Source organism: Rhinopithecus roxellana, chromosome 7 (genome assembly GCF_007565055.1).
Source record: "Rhinopithecus roxellana isolate Shanxi Qingling chromosome 7, ASM756505v1, whole genome shotgun sequence".
In the NCBI taxonomy this organism is placed as follows: domain Eukaryota; kingdom Metazoa; phylum Chordata; class Mammalia; order Primates; family Cercopithecidae; genus Rhinopithecus; species Rhinopithecus roxellana.
In genome coordinates, this window is record NC_044555.1 from 64556184 (window position 1) to 64577081 (window position 20898).

The following is a 20898-nucleotide window of genomic DNA, read 5'->3' on the forward strand; positions in this document are numbered from 1 at the left end:
GTACAAAGAGGAACAGGTACCATTCCTTCTGAAACTGTTCTAAACAATAGAAAAAGAGTGACTTCTTCCTAATTTATTTTATGAGGCCAGCATCATCCTGATACCAAAACCTGGCAAAGACACAACAACAACAACAACAACAAAAATTCAGGACAATATCCCTGTTGAACATCGATGAGAAAATCCTCAATAAAATACTGGCAAAGTGAATCCAGCAGCACATCAAAAAGCTTATCCACCCATGATCAAGTCAGCTTCATCCCTGGGATGCAAGGCTGGTTCAACATACGCAAATCAATAAACGTAATCCATCACATAAACAGAAGCAATGGCAAAAAACACATTATTATCTCAATAGATGCAGAAAAGGCCTTCAATAAAATTCAACATCCCTTCATGCTAAAAACTCTCAAAAAACTAGGTATTGATGGAACGTTTCTCAAAATAGTAAGAGCTATTTATGACAAACCCACAGCCAATATCATACTGAATGGGCAAAAGCTGGAAGCATTCCCTTTGAAAACTGGCACAAGACAAGGATGCCCTCTCTCACCACTTTTATTCAACATAGTATTGGAAGTTCTGGCCAGGGCAATCAGGCAAGAGAAAGAAATAAAGCGTATTTAAATAGGAAGAAGAGGTCAAATTGTCTCTGTTTGCAGATGACACGACTGTACATTTAGAAAACCCCATTGTCTCAGCTCAAAATCTCCTTAAGCTGATAATCAACTTCAGCCAAAGTCTCAGGATACAAAATCAATGTGCAAAAATCACAAGCATTGCTATACACCAATAATAGACAGAGAGAAAAATCATGAGTGAACTCCCATTCACAACTGCTACAAAGAGAAAAAAATACCTAGGAATATGACTCACAAGGGATGTGAAGGGCCTCTTCAAGGAGAACTACAGTCCACTGGTCAAGGAAATAAGAGAGGACCCAAACAAATGGAAAAACATTCCATGCTCATTGACAGGAAGAATCAATGTTGTGAAAATGGCCATACTGCCGAATGTAGTTTATAGATTCAATGTTATCCCCATCAAACTACCATTGACTTTCTTCACAGAATTAGAAAAAACTACTTTGAATTTCATATGGAACAACAACAAAAAAAAAAGCCTGTAGAGCCAAGACAGCCCTAAGCAAAAAGAACAAAACTGGAGGCATCACACTACCTGATTTCAAACTATACTACAAAGCTACAGTAGCCAAAACAGCATGGTACTGGTACCAAAACAGATATATAGACCAACGGAACACAACAGAGGCCTCAGAAATAACACCACACGTCTACAACCATCTGATCCTTGACAAACCTGATAAAAACAAGAAATGTGGAAAGGATTCCCTATTTCATAAATGGCGTTGGTAAAACTGGCTAGCCATATGCAGAAAACTGAAACTAGACCCCTTCCTTACACCTTATAAAAAAAATTAACTCAAGATGGATTAAAGACTTAAATATAAAACCTAAAATCATAAAAATACTGGAAGAAAACCTGGGCAATACCATTCAGGAGATATGCATGGGCAAAGACTTCATGACTAAAACACCAAAAGCAATGGCAACAAAAGTCAAAATTGACAAATGGGATCTAATTAAACTAAAGAGCTTCTGCACGGCAGAAGAAACTATCATCAGAGTGAACAGGCAACCTGCAGAATGAGAGAAAAAAATTTCAATCTATCCGTCTGACAAAGGGCTAATATCCAGCATCTACAAAGAACTTAAACAAATTTACAAGAAAAAATCAAAGAACCCTATCAAAAAGTGGGCAAACAATATGTCCAGACACTTCTCAAAAGAAGACATTTATGTGGCCAACAAACATATGAAAAAAGCTCATCATCACTGGTCATTAGAGAAATGCAAATCAAAACCACAATGAGATACATTCTCACACCAGTTAGAATGGCAATCATTAAAAAATCAGGAAAAAAAAAAACAAAACAAAACAAAACAAAAAAAAAATCAGGAAACAACAGATGCTGCAGAGGATGTGGAGAAATAGAAACGCTTTTACAATGTTGGTGGGAGTGTAAATTCGTTCAACCATTGCGGAAGACAGTGCGACGATTCCTTAAGGATCTATAACCAGAAATTCCATTTGACCCAGCAACCCCATTACTGGGTATATACCCAAAGGATTATAAATCATTCTACTATAAAGACACATGCACACGTATGTTTATTGCAGCACTGTTCACAATAGCAAAGACTTGGGACCAGCCCAAATGCCCATCAATGATAGACTGGATAAAGAAAACGTGGCACATATACACCATGGAATACTATACAGCCATAAAAAGGATGAGTTCATGTCCTTTGCAGGGACGTAGATGAAGCTGGAAGCCATCATTTTCAGCAAACTAACACAGGGACAGAAGACGAAACACTGCATATTCTCATTCATAAGTGGGAGTTGAACAATGGACACAGGGAGGGGATCATCACACACCAGGGCCTGTCAGGGGGTGGGGTGCTAGGGAAGGGATAGCATTAACAAAATACCTAATGTAGGTGACGGGTTGATGGGTGCAGTAAACCACCATGGCACTTGTATACCCACCATGGCACTTGTATACCCACCATGGCACTTGTATACCCACCATGGCACTTGTATACCCACCATGGCACTTGTGTAACCTGCACATTTTGCACATGTATTCAGAACTTATATATATATGTATAAGTTGCAATATATATATAATTATATATAATTATGCATTATATATTAATATATTATATTTAATATAATTAATTGATTATTAATAATTTAATTAATAACAATAGATTAATATGATTGATATAATAGAGTTATATATTAATAATTATATATAATATAATAATATAATATATGTTATAAGCTTAATTAAAACAAATAAAACAAAACAAAAAACTACAATGGTATACCACCTCAAATCCATTAGGATGGCTACTATCAAAACAACAGAGAAAAACAAGTGTTGATGAGTATGTGGAGAAACTGGATCCCCTTATGCACTGTGGGAATATAAAACAGTATAGCTAGTGTATCAGAGCATGGTAGTTCCTCAAAAAATTAGAAATAGAATTACTGTATGATCCAGCAATTTTACTTCTGGGTATATACTCAAAATAATTGAAAGCAGGGTCTTGAAGATCTACTTGTACACTCATACTGATAGCAGCATTATTCAAAATAGCTAGAACACGGAAGCAACCCAACTGTCTATTGATGGATGAACGAATAAGCAAAATGTGGTATACGCATACAGTGGAATATTATTCAGCCTTAAAAGGAGTGAAAATTCTGCAACATGCTACAACATTGATGTACCTTGAGGACATTTTGCAAAATGAAATAAGCCAGTCACAAAAAGGCAAGTACAATATAATTTCACTTACATGAGGTACCTAGAGTAGTCAAAATCACTGAGACAGAAAGTAGAATGGTGGTTTCCAGGGGCTGGGAAGAGTGGGAAATGAAGAGTTGGTGTTTAATGGGCAGAGAGTTTCAGTCTTACAAGATGCAAAGAGTTCTGCAGATGGATGATGGTGATGTCTGCACGACATCCCCAATGTATTTAAATACCAATGAATTGTACATTTGCTGATTAAGATGATAAATTTCATGTGTATTTTACCACAAAAAAATTTTGGGGGCTGAAGTAGAGCAATATTCTAATTATAACCATATTATTGGCACCACTTAGATAGCACTTGCTCTATGCTAGACACTGTTCTAATTTTTCTCTCTGTATTAACTCAAATGTGGAAAATAAGACCCAGCGATTTCCCTAATTCAGTATTCTTCATACTTCATTTGGAGATCTGGTTAAAATGCAGATTTGAATGCAGTAGGTTTGGGCTGAGTCCTGAAATTCTCCCTGGGACACTGATGCTGCTGGTCCATATACCACACTTTGAGTAGCCAGGGCCTAATGTTCCACATCTACTAAATCAAGACCAAGATTCACACGCTGATTATCAGAGATAGAGCCCAGTGTTCTTTCTATTCCGTTATTGCTATCTCTAGAGATTTTTTCCCTCCTGTTGCAGTTTGATAGAAGGCAACTCGGCAGTTAATTACAGGCTGCCAGTTCCAGAGTGCAGTGCTGTGCAGCAAACAGAAAGCACCCTTTTTCACAGTCAGCTCTCTGTTGCACTAGCAGCCTTGGCTATGAGTAGTTGTCTAACCCTCAGTAGATTTGGCTACGCATGCATCATGCTTCAGAATTGAACTTTAAAAAAATAATGTGTTGGGACTAATAAGCCAGTTGTAGCTATCAATGCATCTCTTCAGAGGAGAAAGGAAAGGGGAAGAAGGAAGTGAATAGACTTAGGAAAGAGAATGGATGGACAGTGGAAGAGTGTGGATGCTGGAGGGGAAATAGGTCTAAATTCCTTCTGTAGTCTATTTGGGGATGATTACTATAATAAAGAAATCACAAACATGCTCCCTGGTTGGGAGCAAGCCACAGCTGTTCGGGTGGACTGCTGAGTAGCACCTCTGCTGAAGAAGCCTGATGATTATTTATTTGCATCACAGATTCCTCATTTTGCAGGTCTGGCTGTCTCAGCCTGCATGCTGACTGGCTGTCCAAGCGTGGGGCCATTGCTGATGATGATGGATTTCTGAGTTAGCCTCATTCTCTTCCTCCATGGAATAGCACACACTCTGAAATCAGGACTGTGCATGACCTTCCTACTCCTGGAATAAGGGTGCCAAGGACTAGTGAGAGTCTCATGTCAGCAGGGCCAGGTACATTTTACATGTGCACAGGCCCTTTATTCTTGCTAGATTTCTGTTAAAAAGGATATCATAGGTTATATTGAAATAGAGTTTTTTCTTTTTAAATTTTTTAAAATGAAATATAACCTACATAAATCCAATAAATCTTAAACATGCAGTTTGATAAATGTTCACATATGTATGTATATATGTGTATATGATATGTATACACACACACACATACACATATATATAGGTATTCTACCATAGTCTTTTGAAATTCTTTATCAACCACTAAAGAAAATATCCTCAATGGTCACAGCATAGTAAATATTAATGGGAATCACCTTTATGGTAATGAATCAAATTTCACTAGTTCTTGTCCCATCACTGTTAATGGACCCCTCTACAAATTATTCTCCACAAGGTGTTTTCATGTGCTTATGAAAGAGTCTCTCTCACTGCATCAACTACCTATTTTCATATTACTGCTGAAAAACAAAAGAACTAAAAAACTTTCATGGCATTCAACTATATTTTTTATGCAACTAGAATATTGCATAAGCATAGGCTGCTTTATGGTGGACTCAGAAAAACAGTTCTGCTAACCTTGACTGGGCTTCTTACACTTTTAAGTTGGAGATTCTAAAAATCCAAGATAGGTTTACCTGGGTGACTCAACTCTGCTCCATGTTTCCCTCATCTTTCTGAGACCAATGGCTAACCCAGGCATGTTTTCTCATGCAATGGCAAAAGGATCAGAATCGATTATTGCTTCGTTGGACCTGCCCCACCCTCACTTCTGGCTCATTCTATTGGCCAAAGCAATCACATGGCTGAACCCAGAATCAAGAAGAAGTACACACTCTGATGGCAAAGGGTGCAGGAACAAGGAAGAAATAAATATTGTAGCATTAATGCCATGTACCACACTTGCCAAGAGATGCTGCTCTCTTTCTCTCATCAGGCACCAGAATCTTCCACCAAGTGCCACCACTGCTTCGTACCATGGCCAGGTCCATTTTGGAGGCACCAGACCCATGACAAGTCCCAAGCTGTGAGGAAGGAGAAAAATTTAGTGCTCTCCTCTCTGTTACAGTCTGAAAGATGGATGCGTGTAACCTTGAGTCTTTTAGAAACCTTAATAAAATGGTTTTTACTCATGGTCCTTCTCTTCCTAAGAACCCTTAGAGCTGGGGTGGGAATGAATTTATGTGACATCTACTACTAGGCATACTCAGAATCCTTGCTTTCCTCCAAGAATGTGGTCAAACTGGAGCCTTTTTCCTTTCTTCCCAGGAAGACCTCAGGAAATCTCAGTGAAGTTATACCAAGTCTCCTTGCTTTATTAACAGATCTCCAGCTATCTCAACATGATTTGGGCTTAAATTATATATATTTACTTACCATAATGACTGCTTAGTTAATGACTTCCTGTCATATCAGCTTTTAGAAAGCTATACCACTTTTAGGGCAACCGTTTCTTTTTTACTATTTCTCTATTGTATTTTGGTATAATTTTCTCACCCCAAAACACTCATGGCATAATATAACATAAACTATGCACATCCTCCCATATACTTCAAATCATCTCTAGATTATTTATAATACCCAATGCAAAGTAAATGCTATGTAAATAGTTGTTATGCTACATTGACTTTTTATTTGTATTATTTTAATTGCTATGTTTTTTTCAAATATTTTTGATCAGCAGTTGAATTCACAGATACAGAGGGCTGACTATATATTCAAATCCTCTGTATAAAGCATGACACAATGCTAAAAACAATTCAAGTAAACCAGAAGAAGGCAGAAAAGAGGAAACAAAGAAACAAAAATCAAAACAACTAGAAAACAATAAAGTGTCAGATATATATCCTAACAATAATTGTTTTAAATGTAATTTATATAAACATACCAAGTAAAAGGTAAAAATAGACACAGATTTTTTAAATGACCCAATTATATTCTGTCTATAGGAATCTCAAATACAGTGCTATAGGAAGGATAAATTTTTTAACTTTTATTTTAAGTTCAGGGGTACTGAACTTAAAAGTTAAAAAAAGGTTTTAAAAAATGAAAAGTTTACCTTGTTACATAGGTAAGCTTGTGTCATGGGGGTTTGTGGTACAGATTATTTCATCACCAGGTATTAAGCCTAGTTCCCATTAGTTATTTTTCTTGATCTTCTCCCTCTTCCCACCCTCCACCCTCCAATAGGCCCTGGTGTTTGTTGTTCCTCTCTATGCGTGCTTCCACTTATAAAGAGAACATGCAGTATTTACATTCTGTTCCTGCATTGTTTGCTAAGGATAATGGCCTCCAGCTCTACCCATATCCCTGCAAAAGACATAATCTTGTTATTTTTTATGGCTGCATAGTATTCTGTGGTGTATATGTACCACCTTTTCTTTATCCAGTCTATCCTTGATGGGCATTTAGGTTTATTCCATGTCTTTGCTATTGTGAATAGTGCTACAATAATCGTACATGTGCATGTGTCTTTGTAACAGAATGATTTCTATTCCTTTGGGTACGTACTCAGTAATAAGATTGCTAGGTCAAATGGTATTTTTGTCTTTAGGTCTTTGAGGAATTGCCACACTGTCTTCCACATGGTTGAACTAATTTACATTCCCACCAACAGTGTATGAGTGTTCCTTTTTCTCCATAACCTTGCCAGCATCTGTTATTTTTTGACTTTTTAATAATAGTCATTCTGACTGGTGTGAGATGCTATCTCATTGTGGTTTTGATTTGCATTTTTGAATGATCAGTGATGTTGAGCTTTTTTAAATATGCTTGTTGGCCACATGTATGTCTTCTTTTTAAAAGTGTCTGTTCATGTCCTTTGTCCACTTTTTTATGGGGTTTGCTTTGTTTTTGTAAATTTGTTTAAGTTCCTCATAGATGCTGGATATTAAACCTTTGTCAGATGCATAGGTTGCAGAAACTTTCTCCCATTGTTTAGGTTGTCTGTTTACTCTATTGATAGTTTCTTTTGCTGTGCAGAAGCTATTTAATTAGACCCACATTGTCAATTTTTGCTTTTCTTGCAATTGCTTTTGGTGTCTTTGCCATGAAATCTTTGCCTGTGCCTATGTCCTGAAATGTATTACCTAGGTTGTCTTCCAGAGTTTTTATACTTTTGGGTTTTATATTTAAGTCTTTAATCCATCTTGAGTTAATTTTTTTGTAAATGATGTAAGAAAGGGGTCCAGGTTCAATCTTCTGCACATGGCTAGTCAGTTATTTCGGCATCATTTATTGGATAGGGAATCTTTTCTCTGTTGCTTGTTTTGGTCATGTTTGTCAAAGATCAGATAATTGTAGGTGTGCAGCCTTATTTCTGGGTTCTCTATTCTGTTCCATTAGTGTATGTGTCTGTTTTTGTACCAATACCATGCTGTTTTGGTTACTGTAGCCCTGTAGTATAATTTGAAGTTGAGTAATGTGATCCCTCTAGCTTTGTTCTTTTTGCTTAGGATTGCCTTAGCTATTTGGGCTCTTTTTTGATTCTATATGAATTTTAAAGTAGTTTTCTCTAGTTTTCTGAAGAACGCCAATGGTAGTTTAATAGGAATAGCATTGAATCTATAAATTGCTTTGGGCAATATGGCCATTTAAACGATGTTGATTCTCCCTATCCATGAGCATGGAGAATTTTTCCAGTTGTTTGTATCATCTCTGAATTCTTTGAGCAGTGGTTTGTAATTCTTTTTGTAGAGATCTTTCACCCTCCTTGTATCCCTAGATATTTTATTTTTTGTGGCAATTGTGAATGGGAATTTGTTCCTGATTTGGCTTTTGGTATGACTGTTGTTGACTTCTGTGCATTGATTTTGTATCCTGAGATTTGCTGAAGCTGTTTATTAGCTTAAGAAGCTTTTGGGCTGAGACAATGGGGTTTTCTAGATATAGGATCATGTCATCTGCAACCAGGGATAGTTTGACAGGAAGAATAAAAGTAAACAGATGGAAAAAGATATACCATGTAAACGCTAACCAAGAGAAACCTAGAGTGGCTATACTAATATCAGATAAAGCAGATAAGGCAAATGAAATTATGAGTTACAAGGAGAGATACTCCATGATGATAAACGGGTCCATCAACCAAGAAGGCATAACAATTGTAAATGTGTATTGCCACATAATGGTGCTAATAAAACACATGAGATAGAAACTTACAGAATTGAAAAGAGAAATAGATAAATTCACAATTATACTTCAAGAGCTCGATACCCCTCTCTCAATAATTCATAGAATCACCACATAGAAAATCAGTGAAGATATAAGGGAACTGAACAATAGTATTAGCCACAGGATCTAATTAACACTTGTAAAAACACTTCACCCAACAATATAAGAATTCACTTTTTTTTTGTCTTGTTTTGTTTTTGAGACAGAGTCTAGCTCTGTTGCTCAGGCTGGAGTGCAGTGGCACTATCTCAGCTCACTGCAAGCTCCGCCTCCTGGGTTCACGCCATTCTCCTGCCTCAGCCTCCCAAGTAGCTGGGATTACAGGTGCCCGCCACCACGCATGACTAATTTCTTGTATTTTTAGTAGAGATGGGGAAGAATTCACATTTTTTAAATCATGCATAGAACAGTCACAAAGATACCTCATATCCTGACTCATAAAATAAAACTCAACAAACTGAAGAGAATTAAAACTGTTTAGATATCATCTCTGATCATAATTGAATCAAACTAAAAGTTAACAGAAAGACAACTGGTAAACCTCCATATACTTGGAAATTCAACAACATACTTCTAACCAACTCATGAGTCAAAGAAGTCGTTTCAATACAAATAAAAACCTACATAGAACGGAAGGAAAATGAAAATACAACAACTTAAAGCTTGTGAAATGCAGCTAAAGCTGTGCATATAAGGAAATTTATAGTATTAAATGCTTATATTAGGAAAGATTAAAGGTTTCAAAACAGTAGTCTGAATTTCTACCTCAACAAATTAGAAAAACAATAAAATAAACCAGAAAGAAAGCAACTGAAGAAAAATGATAAAAATAAGAGCACAAATACATGAAAACAGGAAAATAGAGAGGAATGAATAAAAAATTAAAGCAGATTATTTGGAAATGTTAAGAAAATTGGGGGGGGGCGGAGCAAGATGGCCGAATAGGAACAGCTCCAGTCTCCAACTCCCAGCGCGAGCGACACAGAAGACCGGTGATTTCTGCATTTTCAACTGAGGTACTGGGGTCATCTCACTAGGGAGTGCCGGACAATCGGTGCTGGTCAGCTGCTGCAGCCTGACCAGCGAGAGCTGAAGCAGGGCGAGGCATCGCCTCACCTGGAAGCGCAAGGGGGAAGGGGATCCGTTTTCCTAGCCAGGGGAACTGAGACACACAACACCTGGAAAATCGGGTAACTCCCACCCCAATACTGCGCTGTAAGCATACAGGCATTCCAGGAGAATATATCCCACACCTGGCCGGGAGGGTCCCACGCCCACGAAGCCTCCCTCACTGCTAACACAGCAGTCTGCCGCGATCTATCCGCAAGGCAGCAGCGAGGCTGGGGGAGGGGCGCCCGCCATTGCTGAGGCTTAAGTAGGTAAACAAAGCCGCTGGGAAGCTCGAACTGGGTGGAGCTCACAGCAGCTCAAGGAAGCCTGCCTGTCTCTGTAGTCTCCACCTCTGGGGACAGCGCACAGCTGAAGACCAACAGGGGAAGTAGCGGGAGCCGGTGCAGACGCGAACGACTCTGTCTGACAGCTTTGGGGAGAGCCGCGGATCTCCCAACGCGGAGGTTGAGATCTGAGAACGGACAGACTGCCTGCTCAGGTGTGTCCCTGACCCCTGAGTAGCCTAGCTGGGAGAAATCCCCCACTAGGGGCAGTCTGACACCCCACACCTCACAGGGTGGAGTACACCCCTGAGAGGACACTTCCAAAGGAAGAATCAGACAGGTACACTCGCTGTTCAGCAATATTCTATCTTCGGCAACCTCTGCTGCTGATACCCAGGCAAACAGGGTCTGGAGTGGACCTCAAGCAATCTCCAACAGACCAACAGACAGTCCTTCTGACTGTCAGAAGGAAAACTATCAAACAGGAAGGACACCTATACCAAAACCCCATCAGTTCGTCACCACCATCAAAGACCAGAGACAGATAAAACCACAAAGATGGGGAAGAAGCAGGGCAGAAAAGCTGGAAATTCAAAAAATAAGAGCGCATCTCCCCCTGCAAAGGAGCGCAGCCCATCACCAGCAACGGATCAAAGCTGGTCAGAGAATGACTTGGACGAGAGGAGAGAAGAAGGCTTCAGTCCATCAAACTTATCAGAGCTAAAGGAGGAATTACGTACCCAGCGCAAAGAAACTAAAAATCTTGAAAAAAGAGTGGAAGAATTGACAGCTAGACTCATTAATGCAGAGAAGATCATAAACGAAATGACAGAGATGAAAACCATGACACGAGAAATACGTGACAAATGCACAAGCTTCAGTAACCGACTCGATCAACTGGAAGAAAGAGTATCAGCGATTGAAGATCAAATGAATGAAATGAAGCGAGAAGAGAAACCAAAAGAAAAAAGAAGAAAAAGAAATGAGCAAAGCCTGCAAGAAGTATGGGATTACGTAAAAAGACCAAATCTACGTCTGATTGGGGTGCCTGAAAGTGAGGGGGAAAATGGAACCAAGTTGGAAAACACTCTTCAGGATATCATCCAGGAGAACTTCCCCAACCTAGTAGGGCAGGCCAACATTCAAATTCAGGAAATACAGAGAACGCCACAAAGATACTCCTCCAGAAGAGCAACTCCAAGACACATAATTGCCAGATTCACCAAAGTTGAAATGAAGGAAAAAATCTTAAGGGCAGCCAGAGAGAAAGGTCGGGTCACCCACAAAGGGAAGCCCATCAGACTAACAGCAGATCTCTCGGCAGAAACTCTACAAGCCAGAAGAGAGTGGGGGCCAATATTCAACATTCTTAAAGAAAAGAATTTTAAACCCAGAATTTCATATCCAGCCAAACTAAGTTTCATAAGTGAAGGAGAAATAAAATCCTTTACAGATAAGCAAATGCTTAGAGATTTTGTCACCACCAGGCCTGCCTTACAAGAGACCCTGAAGGAAGCCCTAAACATGGAAAGGAACAACCGGTACCAGCCATCGCAAAAACTTGGCAAAATGTAAAGACCATCGAGGCTAGGAAGAAACTGCATCAACTAACGAGCAAAATAACCAGTTAATATCATAATGGCAGGATCAAGTTCACACATAACAATATTAACCTTAAATGTTAATGGACTAAATGCTCCAATTAAAAGACACAGACTGGCAAACTGGATAAAGAGTCAAGACCCATCAGTCTGCTGTATTCAGGAGACCCATCTCACATGCAGAGACATACATAGGCTCAAAATAAAGGGATGGAGGAAGATCTACCAAGCAAATGGAGAACAAAAAAAAGCAGGGGTTGCAATCCTAGTCTCTGATAAAACAGACTTTAAACCATCAAAGATCAAAAGAGACAAAGAAGGCCATTACATAATGGTAAAGGGATCAATTCAACAGGAAGAGCTAACTCTCCTAAATATATATGCACCCAATACAGGAGCACCCAGATTCATAAAGCAAGTCCTTAGAGACTTACAAAGAGACTTAGACTCCCATACAATAATAATGGGGGACTTCAACACTCCGCTGTCAACATTAGACAGATCAACGAGACAGAAAGTTAACAAGGATATCCAGGAATTGAACTCATCTCTGCACCAAGCGGACCTAATAGACATCTATAGAACTCTCCACCCCAAATCAACAGAATATACATTCTTCTCAGCACCACATCGCACTTATTCCAAAATTGACCACATAATTGGAAGTAAAGTACTCCTCAGCAAATGTAAAAGAACAGAAATTATAACAAACTGTCTCTCAGACCACAGTGCAATCAAACTAGAACTCAGGACTAAGAAACTCAATCAAAACCGCTCAACTACATGGAAACTGAACAACCTGCTCCTGAATGACTACTGGGTACATAACGAAATGAAAGCGGAAATAAAGATGTTCTTTGAAACCAATGAGAACAAAGATACAACATACCAGAATCTCTGGGACACATTTAAAGCAGTGTGTAGAGGGAAATTTATAGCACTAAATGCCCACAAGAGAAAGCAGGAAAGATCTAAAATTGACACTCTAACATCACAATTAAAAGAACTAGAGAGGCAAGAGCAATCACATTCAAAAGCTAGCAGAAGGCAAGAAATAACTAAGATCAGAGCAGAACTGAAGGAGATAGAGACACAAAAAACCCTCCAAAAAATCAATGAATCCAGGAGTTGGTTTTTTGAAAAGATCAACAAAATTGACAGACCGCTAGCAAGGCTAATAAAGAAAAAAAGAGAGAGGAATCAAATAGATGCAATAAAAAATGATAAAGGGGATATCACCACTGACCCCACAGAAATACAAACTACCATCAGAGAATACTATAAACGCCTCTACGCAAATCAACTAGAAAATCTAGAAGAAATGGATAATTTCCTGGACACTTACACTCTCCCAAGGCTAAACCAGGAAGAAGTTGAATCCCTGAATAGACCAATAGCAGGCTCTGAAATTGAGGCAACAATTAATAGCCTACCCACCAAAAAAAGTCCAGGACCAGATGGATTCACAGCTGAATTCTACCAGAGGTACAAGGAGGAGCTGGTACCATTCCTTCTGAAACTATTCCAATCAATAGAAAAAGAGGGAATCCTCCCTAACTCATTTTATGAGGCCAACATCATCCTGATACCAAAGCCTGGCAGAGACACAACAAAAAAAGAGAATTTTAGACCAATATCCCTGATGAACATTGATGCAAAAATCCTCAATAAAATACTGGCAAACCGGATTCAGCAGCACATCAAAAAGCTTATCCACCATGATCAAGTGGGCTTCATCCCTGGGATGCAAGGCTGGTTCAACATTCGCAAATCAATAAACGTAATCCAGCATATAAACAGAACCAAAGACAAGAACCACATGATTGTCTCAATAGATGCAGAAAAGGCTTTTGACAAAATTCAACAGCCCTTCATGCTAAAAACGCTCAATAAATTCGGTATTGATGGAACGTACCTCAAAATAATAAGAGCTATTTATGACAAACCCACAGCTAATATCATACTGAATGGGCAAAAACTGGAAAAATTCCCTTTGAAAACTGGCACAAGACAGGGATGCCCTCTCTCACCACTCCTATTCAACATAGTGTTGGAAGTTCTGGCTAGGGCAATCAGGCAAGAGAAAGAAATCAAGGGTATCCAGTTAGGAAAAGAAGAAGTCAAATTGTCCCTGTTTGCAGATGACATGATTGTATATTTAGAAAACCCCATCGTCTCAGCCCAAAATCTCCTTAAGCTGATAAGCAACTTCAGCAAAGTCTCAGGATACAAAATTAATGTGCAAAAATCACAAGCATTCTTATACACCAGCAACAGACAAGCAGAGAGCCAAATCAGGAATGAACTTCCATTCACAATTGCTTCAAAGAGAATAAAATACCTAGGAATCCAGCTTACAAGGGATGTAAAGGACCTCTTCAAGGAGAACTACAAACCACTGCTCAGTGAAATCAAAGAGGACACAAACAAATGGAAGAACATACCATGCTCATGGATAGGAAGAATCAATATCGTGAAAATGGCCATACTGCCCAAGGTTATTTATAGATTCAATGCCATCCCCATCAAGCTACCAATGACTTTCTTCACGGAATTGGAAAAAACTGCTTTAAAGTTCATATGGAACCAAAAAAGAGCCCGCATTGCCAAGACAATCCTAAGTCAAAAGGACAAAGCTGGAGGCGTCACGCTACCTGACTTCAAACTATACTACAAGGCTACAGTAACCAAAACAGCATGGTACTGGTACCAAAACAGAGATATAGACCAATGGAACAGAACAGAGTCCTCAGAAATAATACCGCACATCTACAGCCATCTGATCTTTGACAAACCTGAGAGAAACAAGAAATGGGGAAAGGATTCCCTATTTAATAAATGGTGCTGGGAAAATTGGCTAGCCATAAGTAGAAAGCTGAAACTGGATCCTTTCCTTACCCCTTATACGAAGATTAATTCAAGATGGATTAGAGACTTAAATGTTAGACCTAATACCATAAAAACCCTAGAAGAAAATCTAGGTAGTACCATTCAGGACATAGGCATGGGCAAGGACTTCATGTCTAAAACACCAAAAGCAACGGCAGCAAAAGCCATAATTGACAAATGGGATCTAATTAAACTAAAGAGCTTTTGCACAGCAAAAGAAACTACCATCAGAGTGAACAGGCAACCTACAGAATGGGAGAAAATTTTTGCAACCTACTCATCTGACAAAGGGCTAATATCCAGAATCTACAAAGAACTCAAACAAATATACGAGAAAAAAACAAACAACCCCATCAAAAAGTGGGGAAAGGATATGAACAGACATTTCTCAAAAGAAGATATTCATACAGCCAACAGACACATGAAAAAATGCTCATCATCTCTGGCCATCAGAGAAATGCAAATCAAAACCACAATGAGATACCATCTCACACCAGTTAGAATGGCAATCATTAAGAAGTCAGGAAACAACAGGTGTTGGAGAGGATGTGGAGAAATAGGAACACTTTTACACTGTTGGTGGGATTGTAAACTAGTTCAACCATTATGGAAAACAGTATGGCAATTCCTCAAGGATCTAGAACTAGATGTACCATATGACCCAGCCATCCCACTACTGGGTATATACCCAAAGGATTATAAATTAGTCTACTACAAAGACACATGTACACGTATGTTTATTGCGGCACTATTCACAATAGCAAAGACTTGGAATCAACCCAAATGTCCATCTGTGACAGACTGGATTAAGAAAATGTGGCACATATACACCATGGAATACTATGCAGCCATAAAAAAGGATGAGTTTGCGTCCTTTGTAGGGACATGGATGCAGCTGGAAACCATCATTCTTAGCAAACTATCACAAGAAGAGAAAACCAAACACCGCATGTTCTCACTCATAGGTGGGAACTGAACAATGAGATCACTTGGACTCGGGAAGGGGAACATCACACACTGGGGTCTATCATGGGGAGGGGGGAGGGGGGAGGAGGGAGGGATTGCATTGGGGAGTTATACATGATATAAATGATGAATTGATGGGTGCTGACGAGTTGATGGGTGCAGCACACCAACATGGCATAAGTATACATATGTAACAAACCTGCACGTTATGCACATGTACCCTAGAACTTAAAGTATAATAAAAAAAAAAAAAAAAAAAAAAAAAAAAAAAAAAAGAAAATTGATAAAATCCTAGCACAACTGAAAAACAGAAAAATCATAAGTTATCAATATTGGAAATGAACAGGGATACCACTGTGAACACCACAGTTATTAAAGGGGTAATAAGATGATTCTACAAACATCTTTACATACACAAATTCAACTATAGCCCGATAAAAGAAAATTACAAAGTGACATCCCTCAGGAACATAGACACAGAAATTTTCAACAAAACATTAGCAAATCAAATCTAGAAACATATAAATGGAATTACAGGTGACAACCAAGGAATTTTATTCCAGGAATGCAAAGGCAGTTCAGTATTTGAAAATCAATCAATGTAATCCTCTATGCCAACAGAACTGAATAAGAAAACTTGCTTGATCATATTAACTGATGCAGAAAAGGTACTTAACAAAATCCAAATTCCATTCTTCGGAAAAACTTTCAGCAAACTAGGAATTGAAAGGAACTTGAATATTCTTGACCAGAAAAAGGGCAACTGCAGAAAAACAAAAACAAAAATCTCTATGGCTAGCATTATACATAATGTGAAAGACCGAATGTGTTTTGCCAGAGCCAAGAAAAGGATAGCTACTGCTACTACCCTCATTTGACATAGTACTACAAGTCTTAGCCTGTGCAATAAGGATATAAAAGGCAAGAAAAGGATATAAAAGGCAGGCAGATTAGAAAGGAAGAAATAAATTCTTTTTATTTGTAGAAGATATATTGTCTATGTAGAAAAATCCCAAGGACTTTATAGGAAAACCCCTATAAATAATAAGTAAATTTAGTAAATTTACACAAAAATTAATCACTTTTTCATATACAAACAATGAACTATTGGAAAATAAAATGAAAAAAATTCAATACCATTTATAATTGTTCCCAGAAAAGGGACACCAAGGTATAAGCCTAGTAAAACATATACAGATACTATACGCTGAAACTGTTGAGTTTTAATAAAAGAAATCAACAAAGATATAAATATATGGAGAGACAATGCTATGTTCATGGATTGGGAGACTGAACATAGTAAAGATGTTATTTCAGTAAAGATGTTATTTCTCCTAAAATTGACCTATACAGTCAACACAATTTCCATAAAAATCCCAGCAGTATCTTTTGTAGATCTAGACAAGCTTAATATAAAAATTATACAGAAAGACAAAGAAACTAGAATAGCTAAAACAATGTTGAAAAAAATAAAATTGGAGTAATCATACTACCAAATTTTAGGACTTAGTATATATTTACAGTGACAAAGACAACGTAGCATTAGTGGAGGGGTAGACAGGCAAACAGATAGATACACACATACATATATAGATACGTACATCTGTACGTACACACATACATAGATCAGTGGAATAGAATAGAGAACCCCAAAATAATATTCACCAAATATGTGTAACTAATTTTTGCGAAGACACAAAAGGAATTCAAGGAAGGAACTACTGTCTTTTCAGCATATGTTACTAGAACAATTGGACATCAGTGGGCCAAAACGCACATACGAACACACAGAACAAGCTTTGCACCTCATATGAATATTTTTATTTCAAAATGGATTATAAATGTAAAACTATAAGATTTATTGAAGAGAATATAAGAAAACCTCTTTGTTAGCAAGAGAGTTCTTAAATGTGATGCCAAAATACACTATCCGTAGATTTAAAAGGTCACCCAAATCTACTTAATCAAAATGTAAAATTTTTGCTCTGTGAGATGAAGAGGATGAAAAGATAAGCCACAGGCTGGGAAAAATATCTGTAAATCATATATCTGAGAAAGGAATCATAACCGGAATATACAAAGAATTATCTAAATTCAACAGTAATAAAACAACACGGTCCAGTTAGAAAACAGACAAAATATTTGAACAGCATTTTACCAAATAAGATATATGGGTGGAAACTAAGTACATTTTTAAAAAATGTTCACCATCATTAGCCATTAGGAAAATGCAAATTAAAGCCACTACACATCTTTTAGAATAGCTAGAATTAAGAAAAAATACTGACTATACCAAGTACTGGTGGTATACTGGAGGAACTGGATCTCTGGTATATTTCTGGTGGGAATGTAAAATTGTACAACCTCTTCGGAAAACAATTTAGTTATTTCTTAAGAAGGTAAACATGCATTTATCACATAATCCAGCAACCACACTTCCGGACATTTATCCTAGAAAAATGAACACTTGCATTTACACAAAAAGCTGTGCATAACTGTACTTAGCAGGTTTATATGTGCAAAAGCCAAAAATTGGAAACAATCTAAAGGACCCTCAACAAGTTAATGGATAAACAACTTGTGGTACATCCAGACCATGGAATGCTACTCATCGATAAATAGTAATGAACTATTGATACATGTAACAACTGGGATAGATGAAGGTTATTATAATGCGTCAATAAAACCAATCTCAAAAGGTAACATGATACATGTATAATATTCTCAAAATGACAAAATTATAGACAAGGAAAACAGACTGGTGGTTGTCAAGGATTTGGGGAGGGAGTGGGAAGGTATGAGTATAAAGCATCAACACAGAAGAGTTCTTTTATGGTGACATGACAGTTGTATATATTGTTGGTGATGGTAGTTGTATAAATCAATACAAGTGATCAAATTTCATAGAATTGTACATACTAAATAAGTGATGAAAACACTGGCAAAACCAGAATAAAGTCTGTAGTTTGGTTAATTGTATTATGCCAATGTCAATTTCCTGGATTTGATCATGTGCTATAGTTATGTAAGATGTTCCCATTGTGGGAAGCTGGGTCATCGGTACAGGAGACCGCTCTGTAGTATTTTTGCAACTTTTTGTGAATCTGTAATAATTATGAAATAAAAAGTTAAGAAATATTATTTGTTGCCATATCACAAATGGTTACAATTTGTCCCCTCTATATCTTGAGGATACATTTTCTTTATTTTCACATTAAGGAAGACTTTAATGGAATTTTTTCTATATAATGCTATTGCCCTGAACAATGGGTTTTTCAGCAATTAATGGAAGTCATTAAACAACGGATAAGGGCATAGTCTTGTATCTCTCTGTTTTTTTGTTTTGTTTTGTTTTGTTTTTTTGAGAAGGAGTCTCACTTTGTCCCCCAGTCTGGAGTGCAGTGGTGCGATCTCCGCTCACTGCAAGCTCCGCCTCCCGGGTTCACACCATTCTCGTGCCTCAGCCTCCTCAGTAGATGGGACTACAGGCGCCCACCACCACGCCTGGCTAATTTTTCTTTGCTTTGCTTTTTTTTTTTTTTTGTAATTTTAGTAGAGACAGGGTTTCACCTTATTAGCCAGGATGGTCTCAATCTCCTGACCTCATGATCCACCCGCCCCCGCCTCCCAAAGTGCTGGGATTACAGGCATGAGCCACCGCTCCCGGCCGTCTTGTATGTCTTTTGATGACCTGACCTTCATTATCCAGAATGTGTCACATTTTGTGTGTACCCTTGACACATAGGTTAAATTGCATTGCAAATAACTCTGTTACAATTGTACATACAAATTCTTCCACCTTGTTTCAGCAAACTTATGCTGCATAACAGATCAACTGCATTGGTTTTCTATTGTTATATGATGTATTTATGCAAAATTAGTTGCTTAAAACAGCCCTCATTTCTTAGCTCACAATTCTGTAAGTCAGCAGTCCAGCATAGCTGGTCTGGTTTCCCTGATCAGGGCATCACAAGACTGAGATCAAGTTATCAGGCTAAATTCTAATCTGGAAAACACTGGGGATAAAAATCAGCTTCTAAGCTCATTTTTGCTATTGGCAGAATTCAGTTTCTTGCAATTGTAGGACTGATGTCCCATATCCTTGTTGATTATCATTTGGGGGCCACTCTCAGACCCTGGAGACCACCTTTATTCCTTGCCATATAACTGCTTTCATCTTCAAACTAGCAACTGTGCATCAAATTACTCTTATGTTTTGAATCTCTGGCTTTCTTCCTGCTTCTAGCCAGAGAAACCTTCACTTTTAAAAACTGTATACAGTTAGGTAAATCTAGCCAGAATAATCTTATTTTATTTCTTTTAAAATTGTGGTAAAAAACACATAACATAAAAATTTACCTTTTTTTTTTTTTTTGAGACGAAGTTTCACCGTTGTTGCCCAGGTTGGAGTGCAATGGCACGATCTCAGTTCACCACAACCGCCCCCACCCCCCACCCCGCCCCGGGTTTAAGCAATTCTTCTGCCTCAGCCTCCCGAGTAGCTGGGATTACAGGCATGCGCCACAATGCCCGGTTAATTTTGTATTTTTAGCAGAGATGGGATTTCTCCGTGTTGGTCAGTTTAGTCTCAAACTCCTGACCTCAGGTGATCTGCCCACCTCGGCCTCTCAAAGTGCTGGGATTACAGGCATGAGTCACTGCACCTGGCCAAAAATTTACTGTCTTAAGTGTTTTTAAGTGTACAGTATAGTAGTGTTAACCACATGCACATTGCTGTGCAATAGATCTCTAGAACTTTAATCTTGCAAAACTGAATTATTATATACATTGAGAAACAACTCCCCTTTTCCCCCATATCCAACCTTTGGAAACCACCATTCCATTTTCTGTTTCTAAAAGTTTGATTACTTTAGATACCTCATATAAGTGGAATCATGCAGCATTTGTCTATTTGTGACTGCCTCACTTCACTTCAAATAATGTCCTCCAGGTTCATCCATGTTGTAGCATGTTTCTTCTTTTCTAAGCCTCAATAATATTCCATTGTACATATACTACATTTGTTTATCCATTCATCTGGCAATGGGCATTTAGGTTGCTTTCACCTCTTGACTAGTGTGAATAATGCTGCAATGAACATGGGTGTGCAAATCTCTCTCTGAGATCCC